General features: G+C 36.3%; 1 non-coding gene across 1 annotated transcript; it reads left to right on the top strand.

The window, feature by feature from the left end:
* Window positions 1-1,704: 1,704 nt before the first annotated feature.
* Window positions 1,705-1,811, top strand: LOC148570944 (small nucleolar RNA R71). The gene has a single exon (XR_015907827.1). It is a non-coding gene; the product is annotated as a small nucleolar RNA R71 (small nucleolar RNA).
* Window positions 1,812-9,561: the final 7,750 nt, after the last annotated feature.

The following is a 9,561-nucleotide window of genomic DNA, read 5'->3' as shown; positions in this document are numbered from 1 at the left end:
GTCGCTATGACTGAGAATCAATTATGTGGCTAAAAGATATTTAATATGACAAGTTTTGCGATTGAGATCTGTTTTGGGTTTAGAGATTTAAAGAAAGTAATTATTTATCTAAAGTAAGATTAAAATGTATTTCAAGGGATTTAACAAAGATGGTTTATTAAGCAAAGTTAATTATTTGCATGTTAATCATTACTTTTACGGCATTCCCATTCCCTACTGAGAACGTGTGGTTTGTTCTCACCCCCAAAATCAATCACCCTTTCAGTGACACAGATATGAAGATTCAGTTTGAAGCTGCGGGCGATTCTAGAATTTATTTACGAGTTAAGTTTATGACTTGAGATTCTTTCATAGAATTCCCTTGCCCTTACTGCTTAAGGTTTTTATTTTATGCAGAGGGATAGGAGTTGTACCTGAATTTTATTTAAATTCTTTTGTATAATATTACTATTATTAATAATTATGTGATTATTATTACTTAGTGATGTTTGCTATATGATTTTAATTAATAAAAACAAAAAAATTTCTGGTATTTTTACTAAAATTGAATCGCGATATCGAACTAAAGGCTTAATAGTAAATAGTTAATAAGGAAAACAGGTCAGTAACGCCTTACTTTTGGTACGATCATGACGTATTGGAAGTTGGGTCGTTACATATATTCTCTTCTCTACACCACCATTTAGTAATTGGGGAAAGGGTGCATAGAGCCTCAGCAACTCTTTCTACGTAATTGTGGTTTCCTGAGGATTCTCTTCCTGCTTTCCTGCTGATGTATCTTCAGATTGTTCTGATGGTTTGTTCAGCTCTTCCTTAGTCTCCTTATCACTTATAGTAACCATCTTGCAATCTTCCCATCTGACTTTCTTTGCTTCACCTCTTGGATTTTTCTCTCTGTCACTGGGGAAGCTATCAGTAGGTTTAGAAATCTTCTCAGATAGGTATCCCACTTGAAATTCCAGCCTCTTGATGGTGTCTCCCTGATTATTGATAATGGCTCGCACCTCCTCTTTGAACACCTTGTTATCTTGAATCTCCTTGCATATGCCTTCAAGTAGAGTCTCAATCCTTGATAGTCTTTCTTCCGATGATGGAGAGTTGAGATTGGAAGGATGAGAAGGGCCATTTTGACTTTGGTATGGATGTTGAGGTGTGTTGTTAGGTGGGTGCTGATATGATCTCTGTGTGGAATGTTAGTGAGTTGCATTGTTGCTGGGGTTGTGGCGTCTCTGATCTTGGCCTTGATCCTGTTGATTTCCCCACCCAAAGTTTGGGTGGTTCCTCCAAACAGGATTATATGTTTTAGAGTATGGGTCATGGTGCTGCCTGGGTGAATTTCCAATGTAGTTGGGTTGTTCCTCATCACTCTCTGCCTCTTCATTCACTCCTTCTTGAGTTGCTGCTGAAGTGGTGATTGCTGCTACTTGATTCCTCTCCATCTTCTTGGTGAGGTCAGCTAATTGCTTGGTAATCATCTTGTTTTGAGCTAGCAGTGCATCCACGTTGTTCAGCTCCATCACTCCTCTAGTGTTGCCTCTTTCAGAAGCATAGAAATAGTCATTCTCAGCTACAGTCTCAATGACATCTATGGCTTCTTCAATGGTCTTCTTCTTGTTCAGAGATCCCCCGGATGAGTGGTCTACTGCCTTCTTTGATTCATATGAAAGACCTTCATAGAAAATGTACAACTGCACCCATTCATTGAACATATCTGGCGGGCATCTTCTTGTCAGGTCCTTAAACCTCTCCCATGCTTCATATAGAGTCTCACCATCTTGCTGCCTAAAGGTTTGTACCTCAGCTCTCAACCTGTTGATCCGTTGAGGAGGATAGAATCTTGCCAAGAATTTGTTCACCACATCTTTCCAGGTTGCTAAACTCTCCTTTGGAAAGGATTCCAGCCATTTAGATGCTTTGTCCTTGAGTGAGAAAGGGAACAGAAGTAGTCTATAAGTGTCAGGATGAACACCATTAGACTTCACAGTATCGCATATACTTAGGAAGGTGGTTAGATGTTGATTGGGGTCTTCTTGGACACTTCCTCCAAATGAACAATTGTTCTGAACAAGGGTGATGAGCTATGGCTTTAGTTCAAAGTTGTTGGCATGTATGGTTAGCCGTTGGATGTTACTTCCACAGTTTCCTGGGTTTGGATTGATGTAAGAACCCAGAACTCTTCTCTCTTGCCCAGCCTGATGTGTTGGACCTTCTTGGCCATGGTTGTGAGCCTCTTCTTCATAATGGTTCTCCATATTCTCATCCATATCTGGTTCAAAGTACTCCTCCTCTTCCTCAGCACCAACTACTCTCTTTCCGCTTACTTCCCTCCTTAATCTAAGGAAGGTCCTCTCAGGTTCAGAATCAAAGGAAGTTGAAGCCCCGCTTCTTCTACCTGTCATACAACCAACAAGGCAAAAGCAGGAAAGATAGATGCAGATAGTAATTTCTACAGAAATGTTGTTAGTGTGAGTGATGCAATATATCAAACAGTTAGTGGGTTGGTGACTGAATTGTAAACAACTAAGAAAAATGGGTAGGGGATAGGGAAGAAAATAACTGAACAGAAAGTAAATTACTCAAATGAACTTAAATCAAACAAAATAAAAACAAATGCTCAATCTAGTTATCCACCAATTTAATCATTGTTGATACAAAATCAATCCCCGGCAACAGCGCCATAAACTTGATGCACGAAAACTTGTCCTTTAACAAATCTCCCTCGACAAGTATACCGAATTATCGTCAAGAAAAAACTTACAATAGAGTGAGGTCGAATCCCACAGGGATTGATTGGTCAAGCAACTTTAATTGGAAGAATGTTCTAGTTGAGCTAAGCAGAAATTGGGTTGAGAATTGCAGGAAATTAAATGGCGGGAAAGTAAGTAGCAGAAAATAAATGATGGGAAGTAAATTGCAGAATCTTAAATGGGGAAGGGGAGTTTAGCATGAAAGTAAATGGCATAAAGTAAAGAGAATGGGTAAGATCAGAAATGGGGAGTTCATTGGGCTTAGGAGATGTTGCATTCTCCGGATCAAGTTCATTTTCATCTCTTCCTCAATCACTGCATTCATTGATCTCCTTGGCAATCTTAAGTGATTGAATTCCAATTCCTTGGTAATTCAATCTCTCAAATCAGATCAATAGCCAATTCCTTGGTCTAATTGCTCATGAGAAGAGAAGAAGTGTGGTCACTGATTATACCACATCTATTTCCAAATCAAAGTATTGGGAGAATTATATGTCACCATATCCGTCCAAACCCCAATTTGGTTCAACATGAGAAAGCAATTCTAGTATGATCTCTTCATTCCTCTTCCAAAGTTCAGAAGAGATCCAAGTATGAATAGCTTCTTTTCCAACATAACTACTCAATTGGATGAAGATTGAAAGCTTTCTAGTAAAATCAAGAGAAAAGAGAGAAGAAGGATAATGAAAACAATTATTGATCCATCAAATTACAATAGAGCTCCCTAACCTAATGAAAGGGGTTTAGTTGTTCATAGCTCTGGGAATGAAAAGCATAGATGGAGAGTACATTCTGAGAATTAAACTAAAAGTTGCAGAGAAAGTAAAATACAGAGAGTAATTCTAATAATGCCAAAAGCTCCCCCCCTTTCTAGTTCAAAGTTCTCCCTATTTATACTATTCTTCTGATCTTCTAGTTGGCTCTTCATGTCTTGGATATGGGCCTTTGGATCTTGAGTTGAAGCAGTTATTTTCTTCAGTGGACTTAGCTTTACTTGCAGAGAGAAAGTGTGGAGTAGGCAGGGATTCTAGCTTAGGACGTTAGTGGCGTTAACGTTAAGTGAAAGTGTGGGTTCGAGAACGTTAGTGACAATCACCTTTTTCACTAATGTTCCTAACCCAAGGATGCTCCACGTTAACTTTAACGTTAGTGGCATCAACGTGACCACTAATGTTGCCTCTTGGTCCTTCGCACACGTTATTGGGACTTACTTTTTCCAATAACGTTGAGAATCCTCCTTTCTCTCTACGTTAGAGTTCACGTTAGTGTGGCTAACGTGACCTTTAACGTAGGCTTGCCACATCTTCGAGAACGTTAGTGACACTTACCTTTGTCACTAATGTTCCAAAATGCCCCTACTTCCCACGTTAGAGTTCACGTTAACTAGGTTAACGTGGCTTCTAACGTGGTATTGCTAGCCATCTCCAACGTTAGTGACAAAGGTGAGTGTCACTAACGTTGGCTCATCATCCCTTTTACTCACGTTAGCTTCCACGTTAATGTAGTTAACGTGGGAGTTAACGTGGCTCATAGTGGCTCATCCCAACGTTAGTGACAAAGGTGAGTGTCACTAACGTTGCTGATTCTTTGCTCCCTCCACGTTATAGTCCACGTTAACTGAGTTAACGTGGCAACTAACGTGGCTCAAAGTGGTTTAGCTCAACGTTAGTGACAAAGGTGAGTGTCACTAATGTTGGTCATTCTTTTGTTTCCCCACGTTAGAGTCCACGTTAACTGAGTTAACGTGGCTCTTAACGTGGCCAATATGAGCTTGGTCCAACGTTAGTGACAAAGGTGAGTGTCACTAACGTTGGCTTCATTTTCTTCTTCCACGTTAACTACTACGTTAATGTAGTTAACGTGGCAATTAACGTGAGCTATGATGGCTTCGAGGACGTTATTGGCTATTACTTTTCTTATTAACGTTGCAAGCTAGCTCCCCTTCCACGTTAGAGGTCACGTTAGTTAGACTAACGTGGCTGCTAACGTGGTTCTTCCTTGTTTCCTTTGTCCTGAAATCAAGCAATAAAGTGCATCAAAGTTCTAGTCCAAGTTATGAGACATGCATCATCCAATTTATCATTCAATTCATGCATAATTCTCATGAATTCATATAAAAATCACAATGTTAGCTTGAATCAAGATGTAAGTGAAATTCTACACAAAACTTGCTTATTTCCTAAGAAAGTGCATGAAACTACCCTAAAACCATAAAGAAAAGGTCAGTGAAACTGGCCAAAATGCCCTGGCATCATTAGGTTAAGCTTCAATACCTAATTTCTTTATACATGCTTAGAAGTTTTTTAAACTTGTATAACTTCAATGAACTATTTACATTTGTATGCGTTATAATCTTTTAATTCAATGACTAAAATAAAAAAATAATATGAGGTTTATTTTAGTATAGCGACAAAATTGGTATTCTAACTAATATTTTGGGAAACATTAGTGACATACTCAATGTTAATGATGATGGCAAATTAAAGACTCCATTGCGACTAAAATATTTTTGAGATACCTGTCGATTTGTGATAACATTTGCGATAGTATTACAACTAATTAACTACATATTATTTCCTAGCGAATTAGCGACTACTTAGTAACTTCGCTTTCTCGTTTAGAATAGTTTTGGTTTAGTGACAAAATTTCTACAAATTTGATTAAGAATTTCCAAAGATTAGCAATAGATTTTCTATAAAATATGATAGATTTACGATCATATTAGCAGACAACTTGCGACAAGTTAGGTTCGAAAAAATTCCTCGTTAATTAGCGTCATCTAAGCATTCCATTTTGTCTATGAAGTTAGCTTGAATTTAGCAATGAGTCTGCTGTAGTAGAGTTTGTCGCTAATTAGCGACAACCATTTAGTCTATTTCTTCTATAGAATTAGATTTTACTTTAGTGATGAATTTGCGACTATCTATTCAGTCACTAAAAAACTTTCCGATGAAATAGCGACTATTGTGTTTGCCTCACTGATCTGCAACTTGTAATTAGTGAGGAAAGCATTAGTTGCTAGTGGTAGCTAATCCGTTCAAAATTATATTTTGAGTCAAATTAGCAATGATTTTACGACTATTTTTGTGTTAGCTAATCGGCCTTATTCTTGTAATGTGCGTTAACTCGAGTCTCTTAACTTAATAACTTTGTCGAGAGTACCCAAGTTCATGCGATCAGGCTTAAATAATTTTTCCTTCGTGCAGGGGGTAACTCTCTTCTCAATTTGCAAACTGTCAGGTTTCACTTCTCTCCCTATCAATCAATGCCATATTAAGTTTCAACTAAATAACTTCATTTTTAACTTTCACTTTCCTATCTCTTTCTATTTCTTTGAAACTTTTCCTTTTTCAAAAAAGAAAGAACTTCCCGGAAGGTATCCTTCCTCTTGTTCTTCCTTCTTTACTTCTTCTGCAGTGAAGAGCGACTCGCTTTCCAAGTATCAACAATTAAAATTTATTAATCATCAAACCAAGTAAGATTTTCTTCCTCACTTTTCGTAATTCCATCTATCAACGTGTATATCTTGTTTAAAAATTTCTTTCCTATACCCCTCGTCTTTACTATACTGTGCATCTTCTCCTTGGTTCCTGGTTTTTACTTTCGCATTCGCTGTTCTGATTTGATTAATATAGTAGGGATACCACTATTTTAGCTTTTTCCAATCCTGGTAGTGTTAACTGTAGGTTTTGTTTTGCCCCATATCTGGGTTTTTTTGCACCCTTCTGGGTTTTCCAAAGTTTGGTGGATTTTCTTTAAACATTTTAGGTGAATTTCGAAGTTTTCATTTCATTACATAGTGGTGGTACCCTTGTAGATTTTTCCTGAGATATCGAGAAAAAAGGTGGTTGCAACTTGCAAATGTGTTAGCACCTCAAAACGTCCGAGGCCTGCCCCTGTGCCCTGACCAATCCGGGCACTGAGCTTGAGGTGGATATCTACTGCTGGATTTCTGAGGAAGTAAAATCAACACCTTCTTCCATTACTCGGGAGGAGTTAGATAATCTATGAGAAGTTGGGATTATTTTCAATTCCGACTTAGGTAATTTGTACGTTCTATCGGTTCCGGGTCCCAACGATCGCCTATGCCATATAAACGAACATGCCAGAAATGCCCCAGACTGGTTGTGGACATACAAGAATTCAGTTAAGAACTGAAAAGGATCTTCAGATGGAAGTCCATGGAACTTGCAGTTCTGTTGCATCAGAGAAACTAATTGAGGTTTAAGCTCAAAGTTGTTTGCTCCAATGGCAGGAATTGAGATGCTTCTTACATGTAAATTGGAATTTAGTGCAGTAAAGTCACCAAGCATCTTCCTTGCATTGTTATTATTTTCGGCCATGTCTCCTCCTTTTTCAAAAATTTCTGTCAGATTTTCTCCAGAGAGTTGGGCTTTAGCTTCCCTTAGCTTCCTCTTCAGAGTCCTTTCAGGTTTAGGATTAGCTTCAACAAGAATGTTCTTATCCATGTTCCTGCTCATATGAAAAAGAAGAGAACATAAAATATGGAATCCTCTATGTCACAGTATAGAGATTCCTTATGCAAGTAAAAGAAGAGAAGAATGTAAGAAGGAGAAGAGGAAAAACTCGAACACAGAGAGGAAGATGGGGTTCGAATTTTTGGGTGGAAGAGAAGTGTTAGTAGATGAATAAAGAAATAGAAGGAGATGAGAGAGAGGGAATTTCGAAAATCAATTAAAATAAAAATAAAATTTAAAGTTAAATTTCGCTGCCTTTTCGCGCTAGGCATGCCGTGCATTCGCGTCGCTGCCAGTTTCTTCAAAAACTCTATTTTGTGCTTTCCTTCCATTTTTGTATGTTTCCTTTTCATCCTTTAAATCATTCCTGTCTTAGGAGATATGAAAATACTTAACACACAAATCATGGCATCGAATGGTAATAAAAGATAATTAAAATAATTATTTTTGAAACATATAAAACATATTTTTCACATATATCACATAATAAGGAAGGAAAAGTAAAACCATGCAATTTACATGAATAAATGGGTGAAGGATTGAATAAATCACTTAAATTAAGCACAAAATATATCATAAAATATGGGTTTATTAACCTCCCCACACTTAAACAATAGCATGTCCTCATGCTAAGTCCAAGATAAACAGTAAGGTAAGGTTAAAGTGGTGGAATCTCATGCAATGCAATCTATTATAAATGCAACTACCTAAATGAATCATGCAATTCTAATTGTTATTCACTTGTATATAAAACTTACATGTAGTTAAATTAATTCACATTCTCAAGGAATTATATATGCATAGCCAAACCCTAGATAATGTTAAAGAACTTTTACAATTGAGATGGGTAAAAAAAATATTTTTCAAACTTGCAAGACAATTAACAATTCAAGCAGAGATATATGGTGATGAGCTATCGAATCCTCACTAGATTTTATGTTTACTCTCTAGTCACTCAGTATTTACTGGGTTAATCACTCTATTCTTCTTTTTATCCTTACTTTCTATAACTTTATTCTTCATCTAACCAATCAACAATTATAGAATACAGACATACAAAAATCATGAGGTCTTATTTAAGGTTGTAATGGGGCCAAGGTAAAGGTAATGGTATATGTATAAGGCTAAGTGAGCTAAGACGTGAATCCTTGATTAGTCTAAGATCTCACCTAATATACATATTTTGTAATTCAAAAGTTTCTTAACCTATTTGCCCAAATTTTCTCACTTTGTATTGCAAGCTCATGCATTAACTTTAATTTTATCCCATGTGCATTGATTCTTTTTATTTTTTTGCAATTGGGAAATTTTTGTATCCCTTTTATTTAAATAAATTTTTTTTAATGCACATGGTAATTCAATTGTTTTGATTTCACATGAGCATGCTTCCCAAATTTTTTATTTGAAACATTTTTATTCTTTTTTTTTTAGCTTTCTACCCTTGTTTCTATCATCCATGTTCCCATAAAGTTCTCCACACTTAAATGATACACAATTTCTATCTTAAGCTAAGCAAGGATTCAACTTGGGATTTTATCTTGTTTTTCTGCTTAAGGCTAGTAATGTGGTTTATAGAAAAAGAGGAGATTAAAAAGCTCAAGGGGGCTAACAAGGATGATGTAAAAGGTAGGCTAATTTGGGATAAGTGAGCAAATATTTCAAGCAATGGCCTCAATCATCTCTTAGTATGTATCTATAGTCTATATTGGACATATAGATTAAAACAAAGCAAAGAACATCAGAATAAAAAGAAGGGCGAAACACACAGGAATAAAAATTATGGTTTGAATGTAACCATACAATTAAGCTCAAAACTCACAGGCTGTGTGTTCTCTAGCTCAAACAGCATATATCAGTTATATATGTCATGCAAGTAAAAATTAGGAGTTCCCATTATTCTCAATGTAAATCTTAGGGTGTCTTTAAAGTTTTAGTGTTGTTCCTTGATGAAATGTTGTTAACTAACTAACATGTAATGCTATATATACAAGGGGCGTGGATTGTTTTTATTCTGTTAAAGTCTCTAGTTTACTTCCTTTTTATTTTTAATTTAAACCAAACTATCACATGCTAAAAAGGTAAACTATACTAATTAATCCACATATTCTATAACTAATAAGTTAGAATTGCAACTAAACTAACTGGCTAAAATATGAACTAAGGTGCAAAACACAGAAATAACATAAAAATACATAAAACGGGTAATGTATAAGTACTGAAAGATAAAAATAAAGATAAAAAATACAGAAAAATAACCAAAATAAGATAAAAGAGTCTGTAGTGGTTCACCAAAAAAAATACGTCAGAGATGGCGACCTCCCCACACTTAAAATAAA

The sequence above is a fragment of the Arachis ipaensis genome, chromosome B3 (assembly GCF_059453495.1).
Source record: "Arachis ipaensis isolate K30076 ecotype BB chromosome B3, ASM5945349v1, whole genome shotgun sequence".
Lineage (NCBI taxonomy): Eukaryota > Viridiplantae > Streptophyta > Magnoliopsida > Fabales > Fabaceae > Arachis > Arachis ipaensis.
The sequence above is the reverse complement of the archived record's forward strand: the minus strand, read 5'-3'. Positions and strand labels throughout refer to the sequence as shown.